Consider the following 19,169-nt stretch of genomic DNA (forward strand, 5'->3'; position numbering starts at 1 on the left):
TGCTTGCCTCTTTTTCAAGGCAGATGCTCCGGCCCGTTTGTGCCAAGCTAATCCCATTTTAGCTCCAGCAGAGGCCCTTCCCATGCAGGGCTCCCACTGCAAAGATGCTCAGCCTCAACATTTCAAACTGGATTACAAGTGCCACTGGTATCACCACGCCAACACAACCTCAAGTTGTGTTGACCCGAAGTGCCGGCCAGGCTGCATGCTGTGTTTTCATGTAGGCATCAGCATCACCAGCAGCTCAGCTTAGGACGTGGCCATCGCTTGCAGCCTCGTGTGCCTTGGGAGATGCACCCAGCACCTTGGCCGTGGCTTTGCGATCCCACCGTAGACACCCAGAGTCAAGGCTGCAGTTGGTCAGACCTGTTGACCAAAGCCCATTGGCCCAGCCGGCTTGCTCTGCTTAACCTAAGGCCAAGCTTGACACATCTAAGTGAGGCGAACAGTATTTCCCCCTAAACAAGATTTAAACTCATGGGAAATGTTGTTATTTGGAACTCACCGCTCCAAACCAGCAAGTTGCCCAAAGGGGATGAGCGAGGCCCTGGATCCTGCACTGGCCGGCTAGGAGAGAAGGAAACCGATTTATTTTAAAAAAGTATTTTCTTTCAAAACGTACATTTGCAATTAAAGTCTAAGTATGCTGTATATTTTATTAATGATGTGGGATAGTGAGGCATTTTAAAGCTCTCTTTTGTTTTGATGATTTTTTTGGAGGAGGGGAAGGAATTGAAATGGAAAGCTTCACACTTATAATTTCAAAAATTTGGCTTATATTTTAGGTTCTGGTAACATGCAATTACAGGCACTTAGAAAGAATTCCCTTTTTTATACTATGCCCTAGAGCATAAAATTAAGAGGCCAATTCAGGCTTTGTACTGCTTTCAGAGGCAGTTTGCCTCAGCATAGATCAACATGGAGACTGTCTGTCGCCTTTCTATTGAATTAGGTCTATATTTTTGACAAGTATGGCAGCAGTATCATCACTTTAATCACCAACAATCCATTGTGTCTCTTTATGCTAATAAATAAAACATTCTGTGTTAAATATTTCCCAGTAAGCACTCGAAGACCTGCAATCACCTTCCCTTCTATACGTCCCCAAGTAAAATAATCTAATGGTAATAAAATCAAATGATGTCTAGGAGTTTTATAGACAACTAATAGCAGTTATTGCAAAGTGCACATCAGATACCAATTGAAGGTTACATTTCTCTTTAATATAATATGGTATGCATATTTCACTAGCTGTCTCATTATATCAAATAAACTTAACAATATGGCGATATAGGTCAAAAACTTAGTAAGTTCTTTTAGGAAGGGCTTTTAAGCAAGAAAAGTTTTACTGGAGTTCTTTCTTAAGAGAGGGAGTCGCTGGAACCTGGATACCAAACGTATTGGAAAATCATCAGAAGTCACATCCCAACTGCAAAAGCAGCCTGCTGCCCCCTCCCTGTGCACCGCTTCCCATGCGCCAGCGCTTACTCAAGGGACTGGTCGTGGCAGGGCCTCACCAGTCCTCACGGGAAGGGGCCAGGAGACCTTTGTGCTAGAGGAAAGCACGGATCTAAGGCCAACTCACCCCACCTCAAAACATAATTGCAGAGCAGACATCTTAAGAGAAACGCAACCAAAGTGACACCAAGAAAATGACCACAATCGAGCCTCTCTGTGGGCACCCCATCACTCATTTTTGGGGGGTGACTCTCCCCGCAGCTCGTCCGGCAGAGAGCACATGGATCCCCGTTGGTGAGTGGGATGGCTACAGCCTGGAGCAGTAGATGGAGCCTGCTGCAGCGTCCCGCAGCTGGTAAGGGCGCAGCACAGCCACAGCCCGCTGCTGGACCTTCTCCAGCGCTCTCAGCCTCAACTGCCTGAAGCACCTTGTTGCCGTCACCTGCTCCAGCCACCCACATCAGCTCCGGGGCTCCAAGAAAGCTGTGTCCCCACACCGGGATTCCCACCGGTTTGGAAAGCAGGACCTCTTTAATGCTGTCCTACCACCATCCTTCCCCAGCACAGCTGCCCAGAGCGAGTGCCAAAGCTCACAGCTCCTGCACCCTCCAAATCCTTCTCCATTTTACAACACAGTCCCAAAGCTTTTACATTTTTTCCAGCTCTGTAGATGGCAGCAGCTGGCAAGGGCTGCAGCCTGATTTGACGTACGCCCTCCGGAAGGGCTCGTGTGCTGGCACAGGGACACACTCCATGCGTGGGAACCCCAGCGCAGCTGTCTGCTCTGAAACGCAGCTCCTTCGCTAGCTTCGATCTGTGATTTCCCTGTCTTCCATCTCAAACTTTACTCTGAAGTCCAGAAGCCTTGGAGTCACCCTAAATAAATCCTCACCAAACTTTCGATCGACTTGTTGAGAGATATTTCCCATCCCCATTACTAATATATCTAATATATTCTGGGGGCCCCACCTCAGTCAACATGAATTGTAAACTATTTCTCTAATCCCCTCAACAATACCCTTCCCCAAACCTTTTTTCTGTCTTAATTAGATATTCTATCCCTTTGGTTTAAAATAGTATTTAATTTCACTTAATGATTTCAACGAAAAGTATTAGGATTCCCCAAACAGACATGTTCCCTCTGAATTCTCTCATTCTTTTTTTCAAGGGCTTCAGTTTCATCTTTTTGTTGCTTTGTCAAAACACAGCTAATTGACTGTCCTAAAAGTACAATTTTAGTAATTTCTCTCAATGAAGCACCACCGCCTCCTCTATTAGCACTACCTAATTGGACTTCTAATCCCCAGCCAGTGACTTCACCCATTCTACAGGCCCGCATTGCTACAACAGTAAATATTAGCATTCCAGTTAAATGTAGGTTGGCTCACATTCCCCCAAAATTGGCTTTTGGCTCCTCAGAGTACAATCTGATGTAATATTACATTAACCATTTTTTTTTCTTGGGGAACTGGAGGAACCAAAGAGAAGCTGTAGCTCAGAGCTGCATTTCATCTCCTTGGTAAAAGTGTGTTTGCTCCCCGGCGCCAGCAGGGAAGGAACGCAAAGCAGCCCAGGAGCCTGGCGGGAGCCTTTACAGTTTCCCCAGAATCCAAGCCATCATTTCAAAGTTAGTTTTAGCATCTCTGACTCCAGAGAGCAAACCAGGTAAGGAGGAGCGAGAACCAGTTCCCACGGGGCTGAACGTGGCTTCAGGAGACTGCAACAGCCAGCGCCCCAAGCAGGAGACAGCATTGCTCGGTATGGTGAAACAGCCTCACTGCATGGCCTGCAGCCCCCTCCGGGGTTGCTGGCCCATCTCAAGCCCAGGGTGGCCCCATCCCTCTGCAACTATGCAGAGTTTTAGTGGTCCCCAGAGCGCTGGTAGCACCCACGCCTGCCACTGGGGCCAGCAGCACCTAGAGCTGCACCTTGGGACAGCTACACCTCCATGGGTGGTGGGACCAGAAGGTCACAGTGACCCCATCCCTCGCAGGCATATACGTGCTTCCTCTCTCCTCCTTCTCCAGGGCATGTGCTACATGACCCATGACTTCCAGCTACCTGAAGCTCTTGGCATGTAGCTCACAGGCTAGACAGTTGGCCAGCCCCACCATACAGCAGCAAACCACCCATGGCAGTATCTGCAGCGGCTGCAATTATCTGACAGCAGCTGCTATTCAGATGCAAGGACCAGGCCAAGCTACAAGTAGCAGACAGAAGCAGAACTCCTCGCTGGTGCCTCTAACAGGCACCAAAGGCATATAACTCGACGTAATTGCTAATTGTTATTACTATTGCAGTTGATGCCAGAACCATCCGGAGATGTCTCTTGCTGCTCGCTCACCCAGGAGTTTGGGAGGGGGCAGAGTCTGGCCCTGGGCAACGGCACTTCCCCAGGCAGAGACCCCCCACGACGACGGAGGTCGAAGTTACCCTGCGAGCACGGCGACCCCGTTCATAAAGCACCAGCCCGTATCACGCCAGCGGGGCAAATTGCAACCAAAGAAGTTAGCTGCTAGTCGGAGTGCAAGATCAAAGCTCGTGAGGATTTACAAGGGTGCCTCCTTGGAAGCCTTCAGCGCGGGACAAAGCACTCACCACCGCGGCACGCTTCCGACTTCAGCTCCGGCGTGGAAATCCTCTGGGGCCTCATGAAGCCACTTGACCTCTTGCTACCCCCATTCTCTTATCTGCAAAAGAGGATATTAACACTTGTGACATCCAGGCAATAAAGGGGCACGTGGATTGCTTTGACAAGCTCTGGCTGGGTTGTCCAGGCCCAGTTTACAGCTTCACTGTAATGTTTCCTTGTAAACACGCCACGGACGGAGGTAGGAGCCAACAGAATGGAGATGCCAGAAGCTTTCTGTCCTCATGATTTAACTTCTTATTAGAAGGCGCTACTGGGAAGGCAAAGATGTCGTGGATTAGCCTGGCAGTAGAGGCAGCTGGTAAAATTAAAAGCCCAAGGACTGGCCTGGCCCTTTCCTTGTCAGGAAGGAATACAGCCTTGGTGCCAAGCTAACACTTTAAGATGCTTATAAACGTTAAGAACAAAAACTTCCCCCAAAAAAGAGAAAGAGAAAGATTTCAGTGGCCTTCGGTTGGGGGCAATACCTGGAAGGTCAGATTTTGATAGATGGGACCAATTTGAACACCCGTCCTCTTGGAGACCTCCAACAAGAAGTATCTCAGCCTCTCTGCAGCTCCGAGGTGCTGAAGATTTTTATTCCTGGACAAATTTTAAAGCGATTCCCCAGAGCTCAGGGAAAAGCCCTGATTGAGTCGCGCTGGCTCCATGTGGGGTTCTGAAGCGCCTTTTAATAAATTCTGATTAATAGATTAATAGGTTAATAGATTAATAGCCTGCTTCACAGCTTTTCTGAAAACAGGAGCTCAGGCTTGCTTTGCCACACACATATCACCTGAATGTTTTGTAAATGTTGAATGTTGCTAGCAAAATAGAAGCCAGCGGTCATATCTTAACAGGAAAAGTTAAATCCCTTTATGCAGTTAAATAAAGATACCTTGTCCAGTCATTAAGAGGTGATTAGCTTATCTAAGAAATAACAGTGCCAGTCCTGTCAGGCTAGCACACAAACACTCAAAAGAGCAGGGATCGCGTGCCACATTAGGCTAATTACAACGAGGAGAAAAGACAAGCAGGAGCATAAAATAGCCATGTGGACAGCATTTTGCTGGGCTTTTTTTCTTTGCACTGGGCAAGGCTAAACACATACATTCCTTACATAAAACTGATACTCTGCAGAAGAGAAATTTTAAGTATTGAAAAAACTCTTCTTCAGCTTTTATTTGTTTAGTATCAAATGTAAAAAAATAAAATAAAAAGCCAACGTACAAACAGCCTTCCAGTTTGTGTGAAGCAGTGGCCAAATCCTGATGCGTTTAAAAACACGGTGTTTAAAACTAACAGGAGTTCTTACATCTTTGTTTAATCAGCCCGCCGCAAAACTGCAAGACTTGGAGTCTTCGCTGGCTCTGTCCTAAAGGGGAAGAGTGAGGCAGCACGGTCCAGCCTGCAAACCTCCTGCTCTCCCCCCTGCTATGGCAGAGGCCCTCCTCCTCCTCCTCCTCTTCCTCCTCCTTTCTCTCCCCTCTCGGGGGGGGGGGGGCACATCTGTACAGTCTAATTTGAGGCTGTCTTGACACTTTGCATTTTGCTCCCAAATTATGTTCTAGAAGAAAAAAAAAAGAAAAAAAAAAAGAAAAAAAAAAAAAAAAAAAAAAAAAAAGCTCAGCTTTAAGACCAGGAAACAAAATCCAGCGTACTCAGCCAAAAGACCACCACAGCCCCAAGCTGTTTGCTGCCAGGGGACAAGGGAGGTGGTTTTCCACTTTGAACTCTTGTACCATTTTTAAAGCTTTAATTTGCCAAAAAGTAATATTAATAACGATGGCAGCTCCTACTTTCCTTGAGGCAATGCCAATTTTTATGCTTTTTTTTAACATAACTGTAGTGTTATTGAGGAATAAGAAGTAAATGACAGATACTTTAATGTAATATGAGTCAATATGTATTTATATGTGTTTTATGACTTAATCAATATTGCTACATTAGCAGGAACAAATATGGTGTTTCCTTTTCTGGCCCTGGAAAGAACAAATAAGGAAAGTCACATTATGAATTTTTGGAATGAATAAAATCACCGCATTTCCCAGGCGATTCAGTAATTCTCTGACATTCATTTGTTCTCCAGGGCACAGCAAGTAATTCCTGGGCAGGGCGCTGGACAACAGGCTGCATCGATACATTGGACTTACGACTAGGGTTCACATTTTTCAAATAAGGCTCTCTAAGAAGAATTAAAAGAATTAATAATATGAATAATAATAAAATCCATAAAAATAATAAAAACAGGCCTTGGTACAGAGCGCTGACTTTGGCAGCCCGAGTCTCAGGATAAAGGGCTTAGCACCCTGAGCAGCTGATGGTTTCACCACTGAAGGACGTAAGGACTCCACAGCTCACGTCACCCCCGTCTTTTTACTGCGGACAATACATTCCTCTGACCTGCGTGCAGCCCTGCAGCCTACCGAAAGGCTATTATTAATATAAAAAATGCCTAGCCCAGCAGTCCTGCTGTGCCCTGCCATACCAGGGACCAGCCGGAGGTGTGTTCAGCTGCACTGGGCTGCTTTGCAACAGTTTTTTTTTTTTTTTTCAACAGTGAATGGGTTTATATATATATATATATTTTTTTTTTTTTCCTCCTTTTGGTAGGCTGGGGAAACCCTTCAGGATCGCTCCCAGCAGCTTCTCTCGCTGCCCCAGAGCTGGAGTGCCGGCTTTGGACATCTCCTCGGGGACAGGAGGTGATGCGACGTAGCTGATGAAATGCAGGAGAAGAATCATGGTAAGGCTTTTAGGGAGGCAAAAAAAAAAAATCCTCTCGCTGCTCCCCTATGTCCAAGCCATGTAGTTTGCTTCATCCACCTGTAGTTTTACAGCCAAGTTGCAAAGTCTTTGCAGCTGAAACAAGCTCCTTGTGCTGCCGTAGCACAGAGCTTCTCCGCTTACCCAGGAGGTCATGCTGCAGGAACCCGGATAAGGCGACGGGCAATGCCAAGATTTCAAGCAGAAAGGTGGCAGCAGGGTGAGACCGCTTCTCACGCCCAGGATAACCAGCTGTCTTTTCACCATGCACCCACACATCACCTTGCTCCCGATGGACACGTACTGGCAACGGTAGCCAGCACGTGCAAACCGAGTTTGAGCACGGGGATGGGGATGTGGGAGAAGACCGGTATCTGATGCTTCCTTTCATATCCCCGAACCACGTCGGGGGAGGAAGCTCCATCTGATCAGTATTGCTGGGAGCCAAATCCAGGTGACATCTGAAAAATGATAGAGCTCATTGCTGCCCCAAAGTCTCTTAGCCAAGGTACCTGCCGAAGAGTTTAAGGCGGGATCTTTATCAGCTCCCCTGACTAAAGGTGTCCGGGGCTCAGCGATGAAGCAGGTTCCTGCTTAGCCTTTCCCAGCCAAAACCCACCCCACAGCCAGGAGCTGCCTGCTCACACCTCGGAAGCACAAACTGAATTAAAGGCAGTTTTCCAGTTTTCCAAAGGCAATGGACTTGGGCACCTCTTAATACTAATAATCCTAATATTACCTTAAAGTAATTCTTTTGACCTCCTGAATTTACTCCAGTTTAGGTGGGGTCAGAACTTGGCCTTGCAAATCACTGGAGATCACTCCTGCAAGAACAGGGTCAGAAAAATATTTATTTTCCCCTGGATTTTGACAGTTTGGGAGCATTTGTTTATTTTTAACAGACTGCTACTGCTACACTTCAGACCTTTTCCTGTTGTGATCATTAGAACTTTTAACGGTATCATAAATCTTTTATTAACATTCGGTATTATACTAATTAAAACTGTTCCATATATGTATTATTAATTTCTCCAGCGCTTCTTGTGAGGGTGACATTTTTAGCTGGCTTAGCAGAATACGCCATAGTAAATAAGGAGAAACTCATTTCCAGGCAATTAGGCTTGCAGAAAAATAAGTTTCTTAATGGAGGGCACGATCATTACAAATTTTACCTAAATAAACAGGGTTTCTTAATGGTAACTCTTCAAGCTAAGTAAACAGATTGGTGTGGTAATGTCCTAAGCAATACTTAAATGTAACTGTTTAATAAATTGGTAAATTACTCATTTCATCTTAGAACAAAATGGTAATACTGTAGTAATAACCTAGTGTATATTCTGTAAATATGAAGCATTATCACTTTAGCTCTGAAGAAATCACCACAGTGATATGTCAGCATTGATCTAAAACTGCAGCATTTTATCTCAAGTTTATTACCCATTTTTGAGAATCGCTGAGATTTTCAGAGCATAATGGCAATAAAAGAAGAATTTAAAAAGCGCTTAAATGTGCATAAGTTAATCAGAGGTATCCTCAGGGGGAAAAGGAAATTTGGTAAAACATGAATTATAAGCATCATTTAAACTTACTTTGGACACTAGAGATAATAAATGGCACCATAATTTAGAAATAGCTTTTAACATCAATGACTGTAAGTAGCATTTTACTGTTCATAAGAATTGCAAAGCAACGGTGCTGAGGCCAATTTTATTAGCCATTTTTTTCTTTATAAAAGCAATCCAACCATTTCCAAACTGAGCAGACAGGAACAAGAGTTACACGTTAATATGCAAAATGCATTTGAGTTTTTAAAATAGCCAGCAATAAATTTACCAAAAGATACAGTCTGGAGACAATTGAATGATCATTTCGGAAGACTGAAGCTTTCTCCGAGTTTACATATTTGGGAAAAGCGGATGATGGAGGGGGGGGGGACGAGGGAGAAAATTGCTCCTGCGTTCCCGTTTACCGGGGAACGTCGCGGCACTTCCGACCCCGAGGGGAGCAGCCGTAAGCCTCCAGGGAGGCGCTGCTGGAGGAACAAGCCTCTCCCGGCTAACTTCTCCCCACTGCCGCACCGTCTGAGGATCGCAGCGGTACCTGCAATACTGTAGGAACACCTGGGGTTTTTTTTCCAGTGACAGAACAGCCGAAACGCGTCTCGCAGCGCTAGCAGCTACGAGCCCTCGCACCAGCGGATTTTGGTCGGACCCGATAACCGCCTCTTTGACCGGCCGGCCGCACGGGGCCGGCGGACAGCACCGGCTGAGCCTCGCCGGCCTCGGATTAATATCGTAACTCGAGAACAGACCAGTGCAGAAAAAACAGTCGGGAGCCATCCCGTGGCTGAAGCGTCCTAGCTCCTCCGTGCGCCGGGGCCCCAGGAGAAGCCCGCTCTAACCTGCATCCCGCTGGGCCAAGGCGCCTGCTCCGCGCTGCGGCGAGCCTTGGCTCTCCGCTTCGCCCCGGCAGGTTCTGCTACGTGGGTGTGCACCACCCCTACGAGTACGGCAGGAAGCTACACGTTATTTTGTAAAACGAGAGTAAAGCCGGTTCAATTATTTCCCGGGAGAAGAAATCCAAGCCACGCTGGCAACAGGCTTTCGCTAACTTTGTGCTCACGCCACACAGATGAGTTCAACTGCTCGAGGAAGAGGCTCAACGTGAAACCAAAGCTGTGCGACCAAACGCGCGAGAGCAGGGGAGCGCCAGGCTGGGGAGAACACCGTCCCGGCCGGGCCCGCGTGAAGCCTGTTATTAGTGAGCTAAGACGAATTTGCCGTGGAGCAACTACATTTGCATTTACTCTTCATATTAGAAAGCAGATCTCTGAATACCTCCGGCTGACGTTCTTAAGCTTTCATCCAAGCCTTGCTGCCATTTTAAGTGGACATCTGAAGGAACAGGAGGTGGGTGCCAAAAAACCTTTAACACTCACAGGTTCCTTGAAATCGGGCACCACCTTTCTCAGGAGAGAGGCGGCGGGCGGCGCTCCGTGGGCCGGGAAGGCTGAGCGACGGAGGGCTCCTGCCGGCCCCGGCCCCGGCTGGGCTCCCGCGGGACGCTGCAGCGCGGGGCGAGCCTGCGGGAGAGCAGAGCGGCCGGGCTCTCCGGACGCCCCCGGCCAGAGCCGGGGACCCGCGCGCCCTGCCGCCGCCGCAGCATCACCTCCGCCGAGGTGAGGTCTGCCATACAGCCCCGAGGCCGAAATGAGCCGAGGGCAGCTGCAGTTCCTGTTACTTCAGCTACTTTGCTTTTGCATTAATACAGAAACATTTTCAACTGCTCTTTTTCCTCTTTATTTCCGTGTTAATAAGTGTTCCGGACTATTGCACCAGAAGCAAGCATATGATTTTAATGCAAATACAGAATAAGTACCTCTGCGCTCCGTTCCGCATTTACTTACTGCATCCGTGAGCAGCTCCAGGAGGAGGAATCGTCCATGGCATCCGCAGAACGGCCCTCTGGCTCGGCAAAGAGCACAGGCGCGCGAGGCGCCGTGCGCTGCGAGCCCCCCCGGGGAAACCTCTGCAGATCACCGCGACCCCTAAGCTTAAACCGGGACGCGACCGCCCTTGACGAGCTGCGTGCATTCGGACGTGCGATCGGAAAAACTGCGCGCGGGTGGTTGTGAAGATTAAAACTCAAACCAGGAACGTGCGCTGAAGCATTTGGCAACGAGCGCGATCGTTAAATCGCACCCGCGAGCCAGATTTTCCGTAACTCAGAGCGGCTCTGCGAACGCGCCATCCCAGCGTACGAGCAATTATCAGCGTGCTGAGAAAAGAAACTGGTGCAGCAAACACCAAAACACAGCCAGCTCCTTGCGTGGAAGGAACCACCCCAAACCTGGGACCTGCGGTCGTTTGTCGCTGGCGCTCACAGGTCGAGGGACGGACTAAGTCCGCGCAGGTTCAGCGGGTTGAAGCGAACCGCCGGCGCTTGCTGCTGCTGTTCTGGGTTGACTTTGCCCTCCAAAGTCTGGCCGACTGTTGCACTACTGTTTAGTTAGTGCAGACATGCGAGGCTGTATGCTCAGCTGCTTTAAATCCCTCCGAGCCCATGGACTTCACAGTGATAACTATGCCAACGCGGATCAAGCAATAATGACATGCAGCCTCCCCAGGCCAAGCGCCGAGCCGGGCAGCTGAGCTCGCCCGCTGCCTGGTGGGCTCAGGAAGAGTTACAGGTGTAGGATTTGGCTCAGCCACTCGATTTTGTTTATTTTTTTTTTCTTTCCGGACATACAAACACTGTTTTCATATGCGTTTGAGTAATCCGTGAAGCAGCACTGAAATACCAATCGGGGTGCAAAAAAAATTATCTTAACACAGCTGATGAGTAGTCTTTTTAATGCAAAAAAAAAAAAAATTACACATACTGCTCTGCAACACAAGTGAACTCTATTAAAGGCAGCTGCTGCAAGAGCCCGCGGCTCGGCGCGCCGGTGCCCGCCCGTACCTGGGGGCGCGGGCACCCGCCGCCGGCGGCGAGGGGAGGCAGCGGAGCGTGCCCCGCGGCCCCGGGGGACGGGCGCGCGGGCCGCCGAGCAGGTGGCCGCCCGCGCGGGCTCCTCCGCCGGCTGCCGCGCGCACAATGAGCTTGTCAGGCCGGGCTTTCGTCACCGAGCGCAGATGTCGGTCGGGCAGCCGCGCGCCGCTGCGCCCTCCTGCGCTCCAGCGGCGCCGGGAGCCCGCTGCTCCTTTTCCCGCTCACGATGGGCTTTTATTTTTTTTTCCCCCCTTCTTTTTCATGATTCTTACTGTTTTAGTAAGTTTGCTGCCTTCTGGCTTGCTCGGTAAAAGCGCAGGTTTGTCGCTGCGCTGTCACAGCAGTTTGTATCCAAACGTGACCCCCAAAACACCAGGAACAAAAATGACTTCTCCTGTCCTTCTGTAGGGATTTGCACCAAAATGCTTCAGTTTCCACAGCAATGCACAGTTGCTTACTTGTGTATATACAGCACTGCTACGCAGCAGATTCAAACTCAGAAAGACCTGTTTTCCACCCGAAAGTCTAGCACCGCCCCACAGCTGCTCCCAGCAGTGTCAATCCCTTGCCCACCGTCATGGCTCTGCGCCTTTTGCTGTGCTCCTACCTCCAGCTTCGCGCTTTGTTCCCATTCCTGAGCCTCTTCCCTCCTGCTCAGGTCTCCTGTGCATGGAAAGAGGTCTGCTTCACAGAACAAAATCATCCTCTTTCTGATCTTCCCTTGCATCTCTCGCTTTTGCATGCGAAACTGAGAGAAATAAAAGCAAGTGAAACACCAGGAACTCCTGCAGCCATGACATAAGGTCTCCAACCCACCGCTCAGCAAACCTCTCCTCACTCTGCTTGCTAGTGATGGAAAATGAGGAGATCTGCGAGTTTCTGAAGTCATCCTTAAAGAGGGAAGCTTATTTCCTATTTGGACATGAACCATCCTTTGGCCAGTGCTTTGGAAAACAGTCGACTTTGGCCACCACCTGATACCTAGCTTCTCCTTCCTCTACAAGCCGGACAAAATCATCTCATCTTACTACTGAGAACATGCTGGGCACTTCCAGATCAGGATTTGGGCAGGGGCAGGGAAGAGACACCATGCTTGGCATGTACCTGTACCCTTGTCCTGCAGCTCGTGCTGCCTCATAGCATCAGAAAATGTTGAGTTTACATCTAAGTGAGGAATGCTGCGGTCTGGTCTCAGGGATGAGTGAGGAGACAGCAGTAACCTGAGATGGACAAAACTGAGAGAGGTTCCCTTTCTTCATCTCAAGTGGTGAAGAGTGATTTACATTGTACACCTTGACCCAGCTTCATCTGTCTTAACTCCAACCTGTGAAAGTCCCACCCGAATTGTGACCTGAAGAAGGCTTGAACAAATCCTCACTGTAAAGCATACAGAAGGCAGCAGCTTCTTCTGATATATACAGGTGTATGGCTCGAAGAACAGGGAAAATTGGCTTTCCTGTTAATTTTGAACAGCACAAAAGATACAAGCTTAAACAGTAAAAAGGGAGCTTTATGTCAGACAGAAATTGTAGTTCCCTAAAAGTGGTTTAAGAATCAACCTAAGAGGGAAGTTGGACGCTCCACCTCCAGAGGTTTTTGGACAATCACGTCAATGAGTCCTACCATAAGGAGGCGACACAGGCTGCTTTCTTTCCCCTGCTTTATTCGGTATCTAGAGAAAACAGTGAAAAGAACATGGAGTTTTTATTCCAAATCCCCTGTGCGGCAGTACTATATCCCATCTGCTTTAAACACGCGGCCAAGATAAATGGATAAGAGTGATACATAAAAATCAGCGTAGGAAAGACAGTAAATGATGAAGCAGAGAAATAAGATAAGACTCTACAATTTCTATAACACAGCCCTCCCCTGTGCTCATCCAAAAAGGCCCTGCACATGGTTTTCTCCTGAACACCTCACTTATTCCAGGTAGCCAAAATACTGCAGTTTGGGAGGGTGGGAAGCACTTTTTTCCCGTTGTGACTCTCAGAAAGGCTACCTCCTCTTGCAGGGTGGAGGTTTAGCACGTGAGATGTCTGCATGCTAGGCTTGATGACTCTGTTACGGTCTTTTAAAACCAGCAACCCCAATGTGCCCAATTTAACACCGAACAGCCTGCTTGTACATCATCCCCATGCTCTCTGCTGGTCTCTTGCTGAATATGAGGGTCAGATTCAAGTTCAAAGCACTCCAGATGAACAGTTCAAGGACACGTGAACCACCACCGTTCATGACAAGAGAGACTGAAATCGATGCCGGTTTACAACAGCTGCTCCGCTGGAGCAGTGAAACAGCCAAGCTCCCCAGTGCAATGCAACAGCTTCTCCAACGGAGACCCCCGACTGTGCAAACTGCTTTGAGAATCAGTTACACCTCTCGGCCTCTTCTGTGCAAGATGCAAAAGCCTACTTCTGGCTACAGTCCTGCAAAAAGAAAGTATAGCAACACCGAACACCGTACTACCACAAAGAAGACAAGGGACAGGAGCTCTCAGCCACCAAGAGAGAAAAGACATGTGCCTGTGTAGACAGAAAACCTGGTAGCAGTGCGCCCAGCAACTAGCAAAAGGCTACGAGAGAATATATGCTGAGTAACCACAGGAGTGCAGAAAGACACGGGCTGTAACCTGAGAGCAAGGACAACTTTTGCTGCAGTCAGGACCAGAGAGGCAACATGTAGACAGGAAGTCTTCAGAAGACACAAATGCTGTAAGGAAGAGAAACGAGCTATTTTAAGAAATTCCAGCAGAAAGGCGATCAAGCATTTCTTTAAAGCTCTGTTTAGGAGAACAAATTTAGTAGAAACTATGAACCAGGCTGCAGGAATGCAAGCCACCAAACTATTTTTAGACGCCAAACCCAAAACAAGATGAATTAACCTACAGGTCTCCACTACCTGTAAAGGAACCCAGCTCAGACACATCTCTATTGTAGATATCTTCAGCCAGGTACACCCCACCCAGAACTGTCTGTCTATGAACCTCAAGGGCACAGGGTGTAAGTGAAGACCAAGGGAAAAGATTTGAGAAAAAGGCTTAAAGGAGCACTGCTGCCTTCTCCCAGATCTGCAAATCTGATCAGTAAGCTGAAGTGTACCTGTCCTCTCTGCTTCAGATGTGCTGCCCCTGCTCCCACTACCCAGGTCATAGAGCCAGTGGCTGAGGCATGGTTAACATCTGGAATGGACCAGAAGAGCTTGCACATATAAACAGGACTACCTGGAGCCTCGTCTAATGGACCGCAAACAGGGGCCTTCAGAGGATGTAGCTGCTGGTCCTGAGGGCACCTCAGGGTCTTATAAACTGAGAAGCGCTTCTTGTTGTGGTGAAGTTCAACATTTTCCAATCTCAGGGAAAACAAGAGCTCCATGCCATAGATCCTGCCACCGCTTCTGGTGGTGAGAGAGTGGAGATGCTCCTTGCAATGTACATACCCCTGCAGAGGACTTCCCAGCATCTGCCCCACAGGCAGGAGGGCAAGTCAGACAGGCCAGCCCAGGCTGCCGCACACGCCAGGCTCCCACGTTGGCAGCCTCTCCTAGCTTTCAATCCTTCCCTATCAGTCCAAGTAAAAGATTTGAAGGCTTCTTTAATTATTAAGCGTTTGCTTTGTTTTCGCTTCCACTCTAGAGCACCAGCTCTTCAAAGGCAGGAGCGAAGCTTTAACCGAGAGCCAGTCCTGATGGCCGTGAAGAAGGCACCAATCAGAGCCGCTTCCCAATAGCGTATTCCCTTACAAGCTGCTGCCATTACCATTAATGGAAATGACATGTGCAGATGAAAGAGAGAAAAGAGTCTAATGTCTTTATATTATAGCACCAATTAAGTACTCAGGGTCATGTCCTTAGCTGATGTAAAGTAGATGAGATCCACTGAAGTTAATGGAACTCCGCTGATTTACACCAAATGAAGATCTGGCCCTCGCTGGCTTGTATTAAAACATCTAAACCATTCCAGCAGTCTTTGTGTTTAACAGCTTCTTATTCTAGCCAGGCTTTTCTAACCCTTCAGTTCATAAACCACAAACTTTATTAACTAATAATTAGTATTTCAAGTTAAGTTTCACATCTGCTCCCACAGTCGTGTTTCAAGAACTGCTGCCCCCACGTGAGATGGGGAATTGTGAGGAGACTTGACACGGCTAGTGGTGGGAACAAAGTAGAGGAGATGGACTGCCAGGCTACTAAACCCCTGAAGATGCAGATGGACACAGAGGGTCTTTTCAGAGACGTGGTAGCACGCGGCTCCCGGTGACGGTAACACCTCAGTGCTTTGGGAATTTAAGGCAAGGCATTTCGCTTGCCAGCTCAGAACTGATAACTGAACTATGTTGCTGGTCTCCTGGACTTTCACAAGGCCACCGCGTTGTGGAAAGGTAAGCCTAGGCATAAGGGTCTGCAGGAGAAGGCTGTAGTTTAAATGCCACGGGATCATGCAGTTGTAAACTACTGTCCGAATACACAGTGGAGCAGTCGCAGCATTTTTCTCACGGACCAAGCAGGGCGATTTTGATGGACATACTAGAGGCTTTCTTTCCCCCCCAGTTTTGTGTAACTGATCATTGAGCAGAAAAATGGTATGATGCTGGGCCACATCCTTCTTGGGCGCTGCTGTCTCTGGATCTCAGGTGTCTTAAACGTGCTAGAAGAAGCTAAGCTTGTGACAGTGCTGGATTACATTGCAATTAAAATATTATTTATCCAGAGGTGAATGATTCACTCTCACAGTAAAACACAGCTTCCTGAACCAGTGTGTGTTATCTTCAGCAGGCAGCCTCCAAGTCCTTTTCCTTCCTTCTGCAGCCGGACTAAATAAAGAACGATTAGTGTATTTCTACCAGAACGAGGAATAAAAGCGGCGTGCTGTACAGAACTGAGGAAAGGAGGGGGAAAAGAAAAAAATCACAACAGCCTACTAACACAGATGCTCTGAACAAGGGATGTAATATGGACAGCTCTTACAGATACAGCTCTTGTGCAATAACTTAAACAGTACAGATTACTACTTGGGGAAATAAAAGACAACATAACTTTGGAACTTGAAGAGCTCTCTCTCTTTGTTGTAATCAATTGCAATAATCCATGTCAGTGATTTAGATGAAGATCAACTTTACCTTTCTTTGCTGATGACACAAAACTAAGAGCAATAAAAAACTTAAGTGCATTTGCGCACAACTAATGGATTGGATGTGGCATGTGCCAATGGAAGTCAGTATGTATAATGCAGCATACACTGGATGCCAAATTAATGGGATCATTTGGGCATTCTGGAGCACTTGTGGCATCAAGCTTAAGTCATCTAAGGAGCCTGGCAAGGGCTGATGACCTTCCATTTTCAAAAGACTGCGGAAGCCTAGTGATACTGTAGGCAAAACACAACAACAAATTTTGTCCAGTCCATCTAGCTACTGTTTAGCACAAAGTAGAAGGAAGATAGACTAACACAGTAACTCCATGCCTGCTGTCTCTACTAAGGCAAATAAAATAAATTAAAAATGCAGATTCCCCCAAAGAGAGAGAGCTGGAGGTTCAGGCACACAAACGACGGAGCAGAGACTTTCAGCTTTGCGTACGCAGTCTGCCATTCTTGTTAATCTTGGAGATCTAAACTGGGCCGTGGAGGCTTACAAGGATTTTCAACTGTGTCCGCTTTCCACCTGGATATATTCCCAAAGAATGGCACACCATCATAATACAGAGGAAAATGCATCTCACTACCAACATCTGACACACAGAAGCACCTGAGGCGATAGAGACAGGTCAGTTCAAACAACTCAGACGAATGACAGAGCTAGAGACAGGACACTTATCGCCCACGTCCCCATTCCTCATTCTGCCCACGAGAGCACGCCACTCCCAAGGTCTGGCAAATGTTCCCAAGGGAGGAAGAAGCTCCCATGGGTGCTGTGGCATTAGCACAGCTCCACGGGCATGTCCCAGTTGCTAGCTTTCCCTGTAACGCAGACGTAACTTTGCAGACCTAGCTGACCCAATACCAAAAGCATCTAGGTATAATCCACAACAGTCCTGCCACTCTGCCGGGCCGTAATGAAGAACATAGCAAGCAGCACAAGACAACAACAACGAAGGTCCTGTGCCCACAAACTTTGACATGAATGCAACATCCAGTTGGACTCCCAATGGGCAAGGACCTGCAGGTTTAGGTCTGAAAGTTCACCTTGGATCAAGGTCAACCTGTTACCCTTGGTCTCTTTACAGATGCTCTCTAGACATTACTGGAAAATCTGCTGTGGCAGTTCACTACATAAAGGCAGATTTTGCTTTTTTTTTTAATTTTTGAAGGTATATTGAATAACCCAAGACCAACGGTCCAGATTTGTGAAGGTGTTTAGAGCCTGCTCTGCTCAGCACCAGTGCAGAATCCAGAAAATATATCACACGTCAGCTCAATAAATACCAAAACGTTCATCTATGCCACCTAACAAGAGTGAAAGCCATCTCGAGCATCTCTGCTTCCCGCTCCCCAGCACTTCCAGTTCTGGATGCAGCCCCTGCAATGGATGCTTGGACGTTTCTGAATTCACAGTGCAGACGTGCCTTTAAGTGTCTGGCTCCTATTTTGCATAGTGACCTGGAGAGAGTAATTTGGCTCTTGTCCTCGAGAGAAATCCATGGGAGTTAAACACCTAAATACCATTATAGTTCTGACCTTAAGAGCAGATGTTTAAGAGTACTCAAATGCCAAGAAATGGAGACAGTCCCCAGACAAGAGTGGCATAAGCACATAGGCAATTTGGGTGTCCACTACAGATCCTCAGAAACATGTAGGCACCTAACAGAAATATTTATTCCGTTGTTAGGTGGCTAACGCTGCCGTGAGGCACGAGAAAAAACAGCTTGAGGGAACAGGCAAGGGAAACAGTACCAGAGGTGCTTCCTTCCCCCCCCTCCAAAAAAAAAAAAAAAAAAAAAAAAAAAAAAAAAAAAAAAAAAAAAGAGCCTACCTGCGCAGAGGACAAATCCTTCCATCCATCTGCTCCAGCAAGCTCAGGCACCACGTTAGGATCAATTCTACCAGTTCAGTCGGACTAACTAGACGAGCAAGCACTCACTCAGGTGTGTCATGCCCTTAAAATAATTCCTCATCGGCGGTGGTGACTGTGGGGAGGAAACATATGATTCAAGGAAAAATTCATACACGTAAGAGAGGTGTAAATCTCCGTATTATCTATGTTAGCTATAAATAAATTAAATTAAGGTCTAGCTGAGCAAAACACTTTTGTAAACTGAGGCTTCTGAATATTGTGCAGTTTGCATGTTTAACAGGACTTTGCTTCCATCATGGGAGGAGAAGGAGAGCTAATAACCCATTGATTTTAAGGCCCATTTAGGAAAAGAATTGCCTATAGAGAGCTGATCAGCGTGCATTACTTTGTAACATCTAAATACCCTGGGCACAAAATAATGCTGAGGGATGCAAATTATGTAGCCGTTTTTATATTTAGATGGGTTGTGCCTGTGCATGTGAGCGTGGTACGGGGGCTGGTTTTAGTTTTGGCTTAAAGGAAAGTCAGGAGGGACTCTCAGGAAACGGTAAATGTTACACACGGCTCTAGTTATCCTCTAGTCTGTGTTGCGCATTCAGGCACTCGGCTGTTTGGCCCTACACAGAAAATCACTTACGCACATGATTAAGCAAATTTAAGAAAGCGATCGGCCCAAAGGTAAGCCCCTCTGATAATTCAGCAATATTTAACTCTCGTTGCTTTTTTCTATTGCTGTTCAGCAATGTGTTTAAATATGAGCTTTCCTGTGCTTAAAATTTCTGAACAGGAGAGAATGCAAGTATAAAGCACAGACTTCCCAG

Source organism: Rhea pennata, chromosome 14 (assembly GCF_028389875.1).
Source record: "Rhea pennata isolate bPtePen1 chromosome 14, bPtePen1.pri, whole genome shotgun sequence".
Taxonomy (NCBI): Eukaryota; Metazoa; Chordata; class Aves; order Rheiformes; family Rheidae; genus Rhea; species Rhea pennata.